Source organism: Sinocyclocheilus anshuiensis, unplaced genomic scaffold (genome assembly GCF_001515605.1).
Source record: "Sinocyclocheilus anshuiensis isolate Anshui unplaced genomic scaffold, SAMN03320099.WGS_v1.1 scaffold1415, whole genome shotgun sequence".
Lineage (NCBI taxonomy): Eukaryota > Metazoa > Chordata > Actinopteri > Cypriniformes > Cyprinidae > Sinocyclocheilus > Sinocyclocheilus anshuiensis.
Genome location: NW_015536595.1, coordinates 380,870 through 394,568, shown reverse-complemented (window position 1 = coordinate 394,568; position 13,699 = coordinate 380,870).

The window sequence follows — 13,699 nt, the reverse complement described above, 5'->3', positions numbered from 1 at the left end:
ATGTTTAAAATAATGTTTAAAAACCATAAACAGTTAATTAAGTTGCTTAAACAACTATAAACAAAACAGCATCATGTACGTATGCATATTTCAATACAAAGGGCGGAAAGCCAAGCACAGAGTACATTTTTCATTTAAAAACATGAGATGCAGTGGGATGGGGAAAAAACCTGCCATAAAGTCTCGATATATGTTTTTTTTTAAGTTAAACCTACATTAATTTTACATGGCTTTCTAAACACGCAGCTCTTTTGTGCGAGACGCGAATGCAATGGTGATATATGTCCCTATAGAAAATGCGCAAAATATGCGTTCTGTGTGAACGGCTTGGTTTCAGTTTTGATGTAAACAAGATCTTCTCCGCATTGATGTTCTCTTTTTCCGCAATATTTTTTAATGAACAACGCAGCAGCACAAAAACATTAAAATGCAACGACACTTACATCATCATCGCATCTCGTGCACCACTGATAAGGCTGTCTGACGCACACCTAATATTCGAATGCAACGTTTTTGCATTCGAATGTGGATTTTTATTTTAAATTTGACGAATATTCGAAATTCAAAAAAAACATTTTGACAGCCCTACTTTGTAATGAGTTCCTGAGAAAGAGCAGGTCATGGTACAAGCACCATCTATTTTAGATTAGATATATATTTAGTAAATATTATAATAAGTCCATCTCTTCCCTTTTACAGAAACGTTTTGCCAGGCACAGGGTGACATAATAAGCATTAGCACTATGACACAGACCGGTAAGATAAGATTTATCCACTGTTATATTGTTTTTCACTTCAGTTTATGTCTTCATGTAATGAGAACGGTGACACCGAGTTAGAATCCATATGTGGAAGTTTATTAAGAGCAGTTTCAATAGACAGGTATGTAAAGACAGGAAGAGGGTCAAAATCAAAGTAGAGGTCCAATCCGTTAACATACACAGGGGTAATCCAAAAGGCAAAAGTGAGCAAACACAAACATCAATCCGATCAGGCAACCAAAGCAAAGGGGATAATCCAGGCAATCGGTAAACAGGTAGAATCACACACAGAACAGGCAGGCAGAATAACAGGAATAACACTCAGTAAGGCAGGTAAACTGGCAATACTTCACAATGAGGAAAAGTTCAGTCTCTGTTTAAATAGTGGTGAAAGAGGAAATGGGTGTAGAAGAAGCAGAGGGAGCGATATAGCAGGGCACTGGTTGTACACACCTGTTGTATGATAGGGTCCCTGTGTTACTTAGTATTTCTTGTTTTTCTAGTAAAAATATTACAATATAAGATGTAATTATGAGAAGACAATTGGCACAATATATTGTATCAGAGAAAGATATCCGAATTTAAGCTTCATGTATAAAACAACAAACAATATCCGTCAACAAGGTAAGAAATATAAACTTAAAGTTTACAGCTCCATTTTTTTGTGTGTGTAATTCACTTCAGTTTAACAAGCAATAGAGGTAAGACAAGTCATGTTGTTTTAGTTCAATGTTGCTTTAACATTTATTCTCATAACCTGGCAGATGTTTTGAGTAAAGGAATAATCTTATTAAATTTTAATTAATTTGTCTGAAGCAATTGATTTAAATCTTCTAAAAGTTCTAAAAATTGAGTAACAAAATCCATAATAAGGTGTCAGTGTCGGCTATTGTCTGTTATGTTGCACATTATAGGCTACACTTTTATCATAAAGCCAGTTTTAACTATCATTTGTGTTTTATTCCTCTGTTGTTCTTTTATCATTATTCAGAGCAAAAAGTTTTTTTTTTCATATGCATGATTTCATAATTATGTTGAATTATATGTTGTCATGATCTCTTGAGGATGTCAGAACATTGATCCTGTTGATCCTGGAGATAAATGTAGAAACGCCCTATATAACAATGACATATGCAGCGGTAAGTCTGTTATAAATTAAGTCTAGATTTATAAACTGCTTTTCAGTAGTTGTTTCAGTTACCTGTTTCACACCCATCAAGATTAGATTTCAGAATCAAAATATATATAGTACAACATGTGAACTGACAATGCATTTCTTTGCTCTAGTAAAAAATCACTAGGTTGGGTAATGTTAGGCCTGTAACATGGAATGTACTTGCTTTGAAAAGCATGCTGACTAATTCATTCATGATAAGTTGACACTGTTTAGTGGTTTAAATTAAGTTATTCAAAGCATGACAAAAGCAACATGACTGGACTGTCATTAATACGTGAACTGATGAACATGCATCAATAATTTTGACATTACAATGTTTCTTGTTTTATAAAAAACCAACATACATTAGAGTATATTAATCTTTAAAATGTCTTAACTTATTGCCCAATTTCAATAAAATTCATTTATTATTTTCTTCCTGTGTTGAAGGGAAAACAGGAGGCAGATACATTCTGTATTTAAATGGCAAAGAATGGATGTGTGTGACATGCGTTGATGGAAGACCAACCACCATTACACCAATGTCACACACCACAACTCACAATTGGACTAACAGTTTCACATCACATACGACAACACCTGAGCAAACTGCAAGTTTCACATCACTTACGACAACTGACAATCCAACTACCAGTTTCACATCACGTCCAACAACTTCTGAGACGACTACCAGTTTCACATTACATGCGACAACTCACAATCCAACAACAAGTTTCAAGTCACATACGACAACTCACAACGCGACTATAAGTTTCCCATCTCATACAACATCTACTGAGCCAACTACGAGTTTCACAGCACATACGACAACTCATAAACCAACTACAAATTTCACATCACATACGACAACTCGTAAACCAACTACAAGTTTCACATCACATACGTCAACTCCAGAGCCAACTACAAGTTTCCCATCACATACAACAACTAACAATCAAAATTCAAGTTTACAGTCACATCCAACAACTCCAGAGACAACTACAAGTTTCAAATCACATGCGACAACTCCCAAGCCAAATACTAGTTTCACATCACATACGTCAACTGACCATACAAATCCCATTATTTCATCACATTCGACAACTCCTGAGCAAACTACAAGTTTTACATCACATACGACAGCTCCAAATCAAAATACCAGTTTCACATCACATACGACAACTCCAGAGATAACTACCAATTTCACATCACATACAACTCACAATCCAATTACAAGTTTCACATCACATACATCTTCCAAGCTAACTATGAGTTTCACATCACATACGTCTTCCAAGCTAACTATGAGTTTCACATCACATACGAGAACTCGTAACCCAACTACAAGTTTCACATCACATACGTCAACTCCCGAGCAAACTACAAGTTTCACATTACATACAACAGCTCCCAATCCAAATACCAGTTTTACATCACATACGACAACTCCAGAGACAACTACAACTTTCACATCACATTTGACAACTCCCGAGCCAGCTACAACTTTAACATCACATACGACAACATCCGAGCCAATTATCAGTTTCACATCACATACGACAACTACTGAGCCAGCTACAAGTTTCATATTAAAAACAACTACTCTCGAGCCAACTACTAGTTTCATATCACGTTTGACAATTCCCAAGCCAGCTACAACTTTAACATCACATATGACAACTTCTGAGCCAACTAGCAGTTTCACATCACATACGACAACTACTGAGCCAGCTACAAGTTTCATATTAAAAACTGCAACTCTCAAGCCAACTACAACTTTCACATCACATATGACAACTCCCAAGCCAACTACAAGTTTAACATCAAATACATCAGCTCCCAAGCCAACTACCAGTTCCACATCACATACGACAACTCCAGAGACAACTACAACTTTCACATCACATTTGACAACTCCCGAGCCAGCTACAACTTTAACATCACATACGACAACATCCGAGCCAACTATCAGTTTCACATCACATACGACAACTACTGAGCCAGCTACAAGTTTCATATTAAAAACAACTACTCTCGAGCCAACTACTAGTTTCACATCACGTTTGACAATTCCCAAGCCAGCTACAACTTTAACATCACATATGACAACTACTGAGCCAGCTACAAGTTTCATATTAAAAACGGCAACTCTCAAGCCAACTACAAATTTCACATCACATACGGCAACTCCCAAGCCAACTACAAGTTTAACATCACATACGTCAGCTCCCAAGCCAACTACCAGTTCCACATCACATACAACTGCTGAGCCATCTACCAGTTTCACATCACATATGACAACTCCAGAGCCAACTACAAGTTTCACATCAAGTACAACAACTTCCGAGCCAACTACCCCTTTCACATCACATACAACAACTCCAGAGCCAACTTCCAGTTTCACATCACATGCAACAATTCCTGAGGCAACTTCAAGTTTCATATCACATACGACAACTGCAGAGACAACTAGAGGTTTCACATCACAAACGACAACTGACAATCTAACTACAACTTTCACATTACAAACAAAAAATCATATTCTAACTACAAGTTTCACATCACATACGTCAACTCCCATGCCAACTAAAAGTTTCACATCACATACAACAGCTCCCAATCCAAATACCAGTTTCACATCACATACGACAAATCTCGAGCAAACTTCCAGTTTAACATCAAATATGTCAACTCCTGAGCCATCTACCAGTTTCACATCACACGCAACAACTCACAATCCAACTACGAGTTCAAAGTCACATACAACTCCTGAGCCAATTACCAGTTTTACATCACATTCGACAGCTGACAATCCAACTACCACTTTCACATCACATACGACAACTCCTGAGCAAACCACAAGTTTTACATCACACACAAAAAATCACAATCCAAATACAAGTCTCACATCACACACAACAACTCACAATCCAACAACAAGTTTCAAGTCACATACGACAAGTCACAATGCAACTACAAGTTTCCCATCTCATACAACATCTTCTGAGCCAACTACGAGTTTCACATCACATACGACAACTCATAAACCAACTACAAGTTTCACATCACATACGTCAACTCCAGAGCCAACTACAAGTTTCCTATCACATACAACAACTAACCATCCAAATTCAAGTTTACAGTCACATCCAACAACTCCAGAGCCAACTACCAGTTTCACATCACATACACCAACTCCAGAGACAACTACAAGTTTCACATCACATACGACAACTCCCAAGCCAAATACTAGTTTCACATCACATACGTCAATTGACCATCCAACTACCATTATCTCATCACATACGGCAACTCCTGAGCAAACTACAAGTTTTACATCACATAAATCAACTCCTGAGCCAACTACAAGTTTCACATTACATACGACAGCTCCCAATCAAAATACCAGTTTCACATTACATACAACAACTCACAATCCAATTCCAAGTTTCACATCACATATGACAGCGCCCAATAAAAATACCAGTTTCACATCACATACGACAACTCACGAGACAACTACAACTTTCACATCACATTTGAAAACTCCCGAGCCAGCTACAACTTTAACATCACATACGACAACGTCCGAGCCAACTATCAGTTTCACATCACATACGACAACTCACGAGACAACTACAACTTTCACATCACATTTGAAAACTCCCGAGCCAGCTACAACTTTAACATCACATACGACAACTTCTGAGCCAACTAGCAGTTTCACATCACATACGGCAACTACTGAGCCAGCTACAAGTTTCATATTAAAAACTGCAACTCTCAAGAGAACTACAACTTTCACATCACATACGACAACTCCCAAGCCAACTACCAGTTCCACATCACATACAACTGCTGAGACATCTACCAGTTTCACATCACATATGACAACTCCAGAGCCAACTACAAGTTTCACATCAAGTACAACAATTCCTGAGGCAACTTCAAGTTTCAAATCACATACGACAACTGCAGAGACAACTAGAGGTTTCACATCACATACGACAACTGACAATCTAACTACCACTTTCACATTACATACAAAAAATCATAATCTAACTACAAGTTTCACATCACATACGTCAACTCCCATGCCAACTAAAAGTTTCACATCACATACGACAGCTCCCAATCCAACTACCAGTTTCACATCACATACGACAAATCTCAAGCAAACTTCCAGTTTAACATCACATATGCCAACTCCTGAGCCATCTACCAGTTTCACATCACATACAACTTCAAAGTCAACTACCAGTTTAACATCACACGATCACATACGACACCTCCCAAGCCAACTACCAGTTCCACATCACATACAACTGCTGAGACATCTACCAGTTTCACATCACATATGACAACTCCAGAGCCAACTACAAGTTTCCTATCACATACAACAACTAACCATCCAAATTCAAGTTTACAGTCACATCCAACAACTCCAGAGCCAACTACCAGTTTCACATCACATACACCAACTCCAGAGACAACTACAAGTTTCACATCACATATGACAACTCCCAAGCCAAATACTAGTTTCACATCACATACGTCAATTGACCATCCAACTACCATTATCTCATCACATACGGCAACTCCTGAGCAAACTACAAGTTTTACATCACATAAATCAACTCCTGAGCCAACTACAAGTTTCACATTACATACGACAGCTCCCAATCAAAATACCAGTTTCACATTACATACAACAACTCACAATCCAATTCCAAGTTTCACATCACATATGACAGCGCCCAATAAAAATACCAGTTTCACATCACATACGACAACTCACGAGACAACTACAACTTTCACATCACATTTGAAAACTCCCGAGCCAGCTACAACTTTAACATCACATACGACAACATCCGAGCCAACTATCAGTTTCACATCACATACGACAACTACTGAGCCAGCTACAAGTTTCATATTAAAAACAACAACTTTCGAGCCAACTACTAGTTTCATATCACGTTTGACAATTCCCAAGCCAGCTACAACTTTAACATCACATATGACAACTTCTGAGCCAACTAGCAGTTTCACATCACATACGGCAACTACTGAGCCAGCTACAAGTTTCATATTAAAAACTGCAACTCTCAAGAGAACTACAACTTTCACATCACATACGACAACTCCCAAGCCAACTACCAGTTCCACATCACATACAACTGCTGAGACATCTACCAGTTTCACATCACATATGACAACTCCAGAGCCAACTACAAGTTTCACATCAAGTACAACAATTCCTGAGGCAACTTCAAGTTTCAAATCACATACGACAACTGCAGAGACAACTAGAGGTTTCACATCACATACGACAACTGACAATCTAACTACCACTTTCACATTACATACAAAAAATCATAATCTAACTACAAGTTTCACATCACATACGTCAACTCCCATGCCAACTAAAAGTTTCACATCACATACGACAGCTCCCAATCCAACTACCAGTTTCACATCACATACGACAAATCTCAAGCAAACTTCCAGTTTAACATCACATATGCCAACTCCTGAGCCATCTACCAGTTTCACATCACATACAACTTCAAAGTCAACTACCAGTTTAACATCACACGCAACAACTCACAATCCAACTACGAGTTCAAAGTCACATACAACTCCTGAGCCAATTACCAGTTTTACATCACATTCGACAACTGACAATCCAACTACCACTTTCACATCACATATGACAACTCCTGAGCAAACCAGAAGTTTTACATCACAAACAAAAAATCACAATCCAAATACAAGTCTCACGTCACACACAACAACTCACAATCCAACAACAAGTTTCAAGTCACATACAACAACTCACAATGCAACTACAAGTTTCCCATCTCATACAACATCTTCTGAGCCAACTACGAGCTTCACATCATATACGACAACTCATAAACCAACTACAAGTTTCACATCACATACGTCAACTCCAGAGCCAACTACAAGTTTCACATCACATACAACAACTAAAAATCAAAATACAAGTTTACAGTCACATCCAACAACTCCAGAGCCAACTACCAGTTTCACATCACATATGACAACTCCCAAGCCAAATACTAGTTTCACATCACATACGTCAACTGACCATCCAACTACCATTATCTCATCACATACGTCAACTCCTGAGCCAACTACAAGTTTCACATTACATACGACAGCTGCCAATCAAAATACCAGTTTCATATCACATACGACAACTCCCGAGACAACTACCAATTTCACATCACATACAACAACTCACAATCCAAATACCAGTTTCACATCACTTACGACAACTCACGAGCCAACTACCAGTATCACATCACATACAACTCACAATCCAACTGCAAGTTTAAAGTCCCATACAACAACTCCCGAGCCAATTACCAGTTTCACATCACATACGACAACTCCCGAGCCAACTACTAGTTTCACATCACATACAACAACTCCAGAGACAACTACAAGTTTCACATCACATATGACAAATCCCGAGCCAACTACTAGTTTCACATCACATACAACTGACAATCCAACTACCACTTTCACATCATATATGACAACTCCTGAGCAAACCACTAGTTTTACATCACACACAACAAATCACAATGCAAATAAAAGTTTCCCATCACACACAACAACTCACAATACAAATACAAGTTTACAGTCACATCCAACAACTCCCGAGCCAACTACCAGTTTCACATCACATACAACAACTGACAATCCAACTACCACTTTCACATCATATATGACAACTCCCGAGCAAACCACAAGTTTTACATCACACACAACAAATCACAATCCAAATACAAGTTTCCCATCACACACAACAACTCACAATCCAACTACAAGTTTCAAGTCGCATGCGACAACTACAGAGACGGTTACCAGTTTCATATCAGATACTCACAATCCAAATACAAGTTTCACATCTTATACGACATCTTCCGAGCCAACTACAAGTTTCACATCACATACGACAAATAATAAACCAACAACAAGCTTCACATCACATACGTCAACTCCCGAGCCAACTACAAGTTTCACATCACATACGACAACTCAAAATCCAACTACAACTTTAAAGTCACATACAACAACTCCGGAGCCAATTACCAGTTTCACATCACATTCGACAACTCCAGAGACAACTACAAGTCTCACATCACATACGACAACTCCCGAGCCAACTACAAGTTTCACATCACATACAACAACTGACAATCCAACTATCACTTTCACATCATATACGACAACTACTGAGCAAACCACAAGTTTTACATCACACACAACAAATCACAATCCAAATACAAGTTTAAAGTCACATACAGCAACTCCCGAGCCAACTACCAGTTTCACATCACATACGACAACTTCCAAGCCAAATACAACTTTCCCATCACATACAACAACTCACAATCTGACTACAAGTTTCAAGTCACATATGACATCTTCCAAGCCAACTACGAGTTTCACATCACATACGACAACTCCTGAGCCAACAATAAGTTTCACATCACATACGACAACTCCCGAGCCAACTACTAGTTTCACATCACATACAACAACTCCCGAGACAACTTCCAGTTTCACATCACATTCAACAACTCATATTCCAACTACAGGTTTCAAGTCACGTATGACAACTCCCGAGACAACTACAATTTTAACATCACGAACGACAACTGACAATCGAACTACTAGTTTCACACCACGTACGACAACTTCCAAACCAACTACAAGTTTGACATCACATACGATAACTCTCAAGCCAACTACAAGTTTAACATCACATACGACAGCTCTTGAGCAAACCACAAGTTTAAAATCACATACGTCAACTCCTGAGCCATCTACCGGTTTCACATCACATATGAAAACTCCAGAGTCAACTACAAGTTTCACATCACATACAACAATTCCCAAGCCAACTAGAAGTTTCACATCTTCCAAGCCAATTACAAGTTTAACATCACATTCGTCAACTCCCATGCCAACTACCAGTCCCACATCACATACAACTGATGAGCCATCTACCAATTTCACATCACATATGACAACTCCAGAGCCAACTACAAGTTTCACATCAAGTACAACAATTTCCAAGCCAACTATCACTTTCACATCAAATACATCAACTCCTAAGCAAACTTCAAGTTTCACATCACATGCAACAATTCCTGAGGCAACTTCAAGTTTCACATCATATACATCAACTCCCGAGCCAACTTCCAGTTTCATATCACATACGATAACTGCAGAGAAAACTAGAGGTTTAACATCACATACAGCATCTCACAATCCAACTACAAGTTTCACATCACAGACAGCTCCCAATCCAAATACCAGTTTCACACCACATACGACATATCCCGAGCCAACTATAAGATTCACATCACATATGACAGCTCCCAATCCAAATACCAGTTTCACATCGCATACGACAAATCCCGAGACAACTACCAGTTTCACATCACATACAACAACTCCCGAGACAACTACCCGTTTCACATCACATACAACAGCTCCCAATCCAAATACCAGTTTCACATCACATACAATAACTCCTGAGCTAACTACTAGTTTCCCATCACATACAACAACTCATATTCCAACTACAACTTTCAAGTCACATATGACAACTCCCGAGCCGACTACTATTTTCACATCAAGTACGACAACTGACAATCAAACTACCAGTTTCACATCACATACAACAAATCACAATCCAACTACAAGTTTTACATCACATACAACAAATCACAATCCAACTACAAGTTTCACATCACATACAACAACTCCTGAGCATACTACAAGTTTTCCATCACATACGACAACTACCAGTTTCACATCACATACAACGACTTACAATCCAACAAGTTTTACATCACATACGACATCTTCCGATCCAGCTACGAATTTCACATCACATACAACACCTCTCAAACCAACTACAAGTTTGACATCACATATGACAACTCTCAAGCAAACTACCAGTTTAACATCACATACGTCAACTCCAGAGCCAACTACAAGTTTCACTTCACATACAACAACTTCAAAGACAACTCCCAGTTTCACATCACACGCAACAATGCATAATCCAACTGCAAGTTTCAAGTCACATACGACAACTCCCGAGCCAACTACGACTTTCACATCACATACAACAACTCCAGAGCCAACTACAAGTTTCACATCACATACGACAACTCCTGAGACAACTACCAGTTTCACATCACATATGTCAAATCCTGAGCCAACTATAAGATTCAGATCACATACAACAGTTCCCAATCCAAATACCAGTTTCACATCGCATACGACAAATCCCGAGACAACTACCAGTTTCACATCACATGCAACAACTCACAATCCAAATACCAGTTTCACATCACATACAACAACTCCTGAGCTAACTACTAGTTTAACATCACATACGTCAACTCCAGAGCCAACTACAAGTTTCACTTCACATACAACAACTTCAAAGACAACTCCCAGTTTCACATCACACGCAACAATGCATAATCCAACTGCAAGTTTCAAGTCACTTACGACAACTCCCGAGCCAATTACGACTTTCACATCACATACAACAACTCCCGAGCCAACTACTAGTTTCACATCACATACGACAACTGAGCCAACTACAATTTTCACATCACATACGACAGCTCCCAATCCAAATATCAGTTTCACATCACATACGACAACTCTCAAGCAAACTACTAGTTTAACATCACAAATGTCAACTCCTGAGTCATCTACCAGTTTCACATCACATACGACAACTTCAGAGCCAACTACAAGTTTAATATCACATACGACAACTCCCGAGACAACTACCAGTTTCACATCACATGCAACAACTCCCAATCCAAATACCAGTTTCACATCACATACAACAGCTCCCAATCCAAATACCAGTTTCACATCACATACAACAACTTCTGAGCTAACTACTAGTTTCCCATCACATACAACAACTCATATTCCAACTACAACTTTCAAATCACATATGACAACTCCTGAGCCGACTACTATTTTCACATCAAGTACGACAACTGACAATCGAACTACCAGTTTCACATCACATATGTCAAATCCCGAGACAACTACCAGTTTCACATCACATACAACAACTCACAATCCAAATTTCACATACAACAGCTCCCAATCCAAATACCAGTTTCACATCACATACGATAGCTCCTGAGACAACTACCAATTTCACATCACTTACAACTCACAATCCAATTACAAGTTTCACATCACATATGACAACGCCCAGTAAAAATACCAGTTTCAAATCACATACAACAACTCACAATCCAAATACCAGTTTCACATTACATACAACAACTCCCAAGACAACTACCAGTTTCACATCACATACAACAGCTCCCAATCCAAATACCAGTTTCACATCACATACAACAACTCCTGAGCTAACTACTAGTTTCACATCACATACAACGACTCATATTCCAACTACAACTTTCAAATCACATATGACAACTCCCGAGCCGACTACTGTTTTCACATCAAGTACGACAACTGACAATCGAACTACCAGTTTCACATCACATATGACAACTTCCAAACCAACTACAAGTTTTACATCACATACAACAAATCACAATCCAACTACAAGTTTCACATCACAATTGATAACTCCCAAGCCAACTACAAGCTTAACATCACATACAACAACTCCCGAGACAAATACCAGTTTCACATCACATACAACAGCTCCCAATCCAAATACCAGTTTCACATCACATACAACAACTCCTGAGCTAACTACTAGTTTAACATCACATACGTCAACTCCAGAGCCAACTACAAGTTTCACTTCACATACAACAACTTCAAAGACAACTCCCAGTTTCACATCACACGCAACAATGCATAATCCAACTGCAAGTTTCAAGTCACTTACGACAACTCCCGAGCCAATTACGACTTTCGCATCACATACAACAACTCCCGAGCCAACTACTAGTTTCACATCACATACGACAACTGACAATCCAACTACAAGTTTCACATCACATACAACAACTCCAGAGCCAACTACAAGTTTCACATCACATAAGTCAACTGAGCCAACTACAAGTTTCACATCACATATGATAACTCACAATCAAACTACAAGTTTTACATCACATTTGATAACTCCCAAGCCAACTACACGTTTAACATCATATATTACAACTCCCAGGCCCACTATCAGTTTCCCATCACATAAAAAAACCCATAATCCAACTACAAGTTTCACATTACATACGACAACTCCCAAGCCAACTACTAGTTTCACATCACATATGACAACTGACAATCCAAATTCCAGTTTCACATCACATACAAAAACTCCCGAGACAACTACCAGTTTCACATCACATACAACAGCTCCCAATCCAAATACCAGTTTCACATCACATACGACAACTCCTGAGACAACTCCCAATTTCACATCACTTACAACAACTCACAATCCAATTACAAGTTTCACATCACATATGACAGCGGCCAATAAAAATACCAGTTTCACATCACATACAACAACTCACAATCCAAATACCAGTTTCACATCACATACAACAACTCCCAATCCAAATACCAGTTTCACATCACATACAACAACTCCTGAGCTAACTTCTAGTTTCACATCACATACAACAACTCATATTCCAACTACAACTTTCAAGTCACATACAACAACTCACAATCCAAATACCAGTTTCACATCACATACAACAACTCC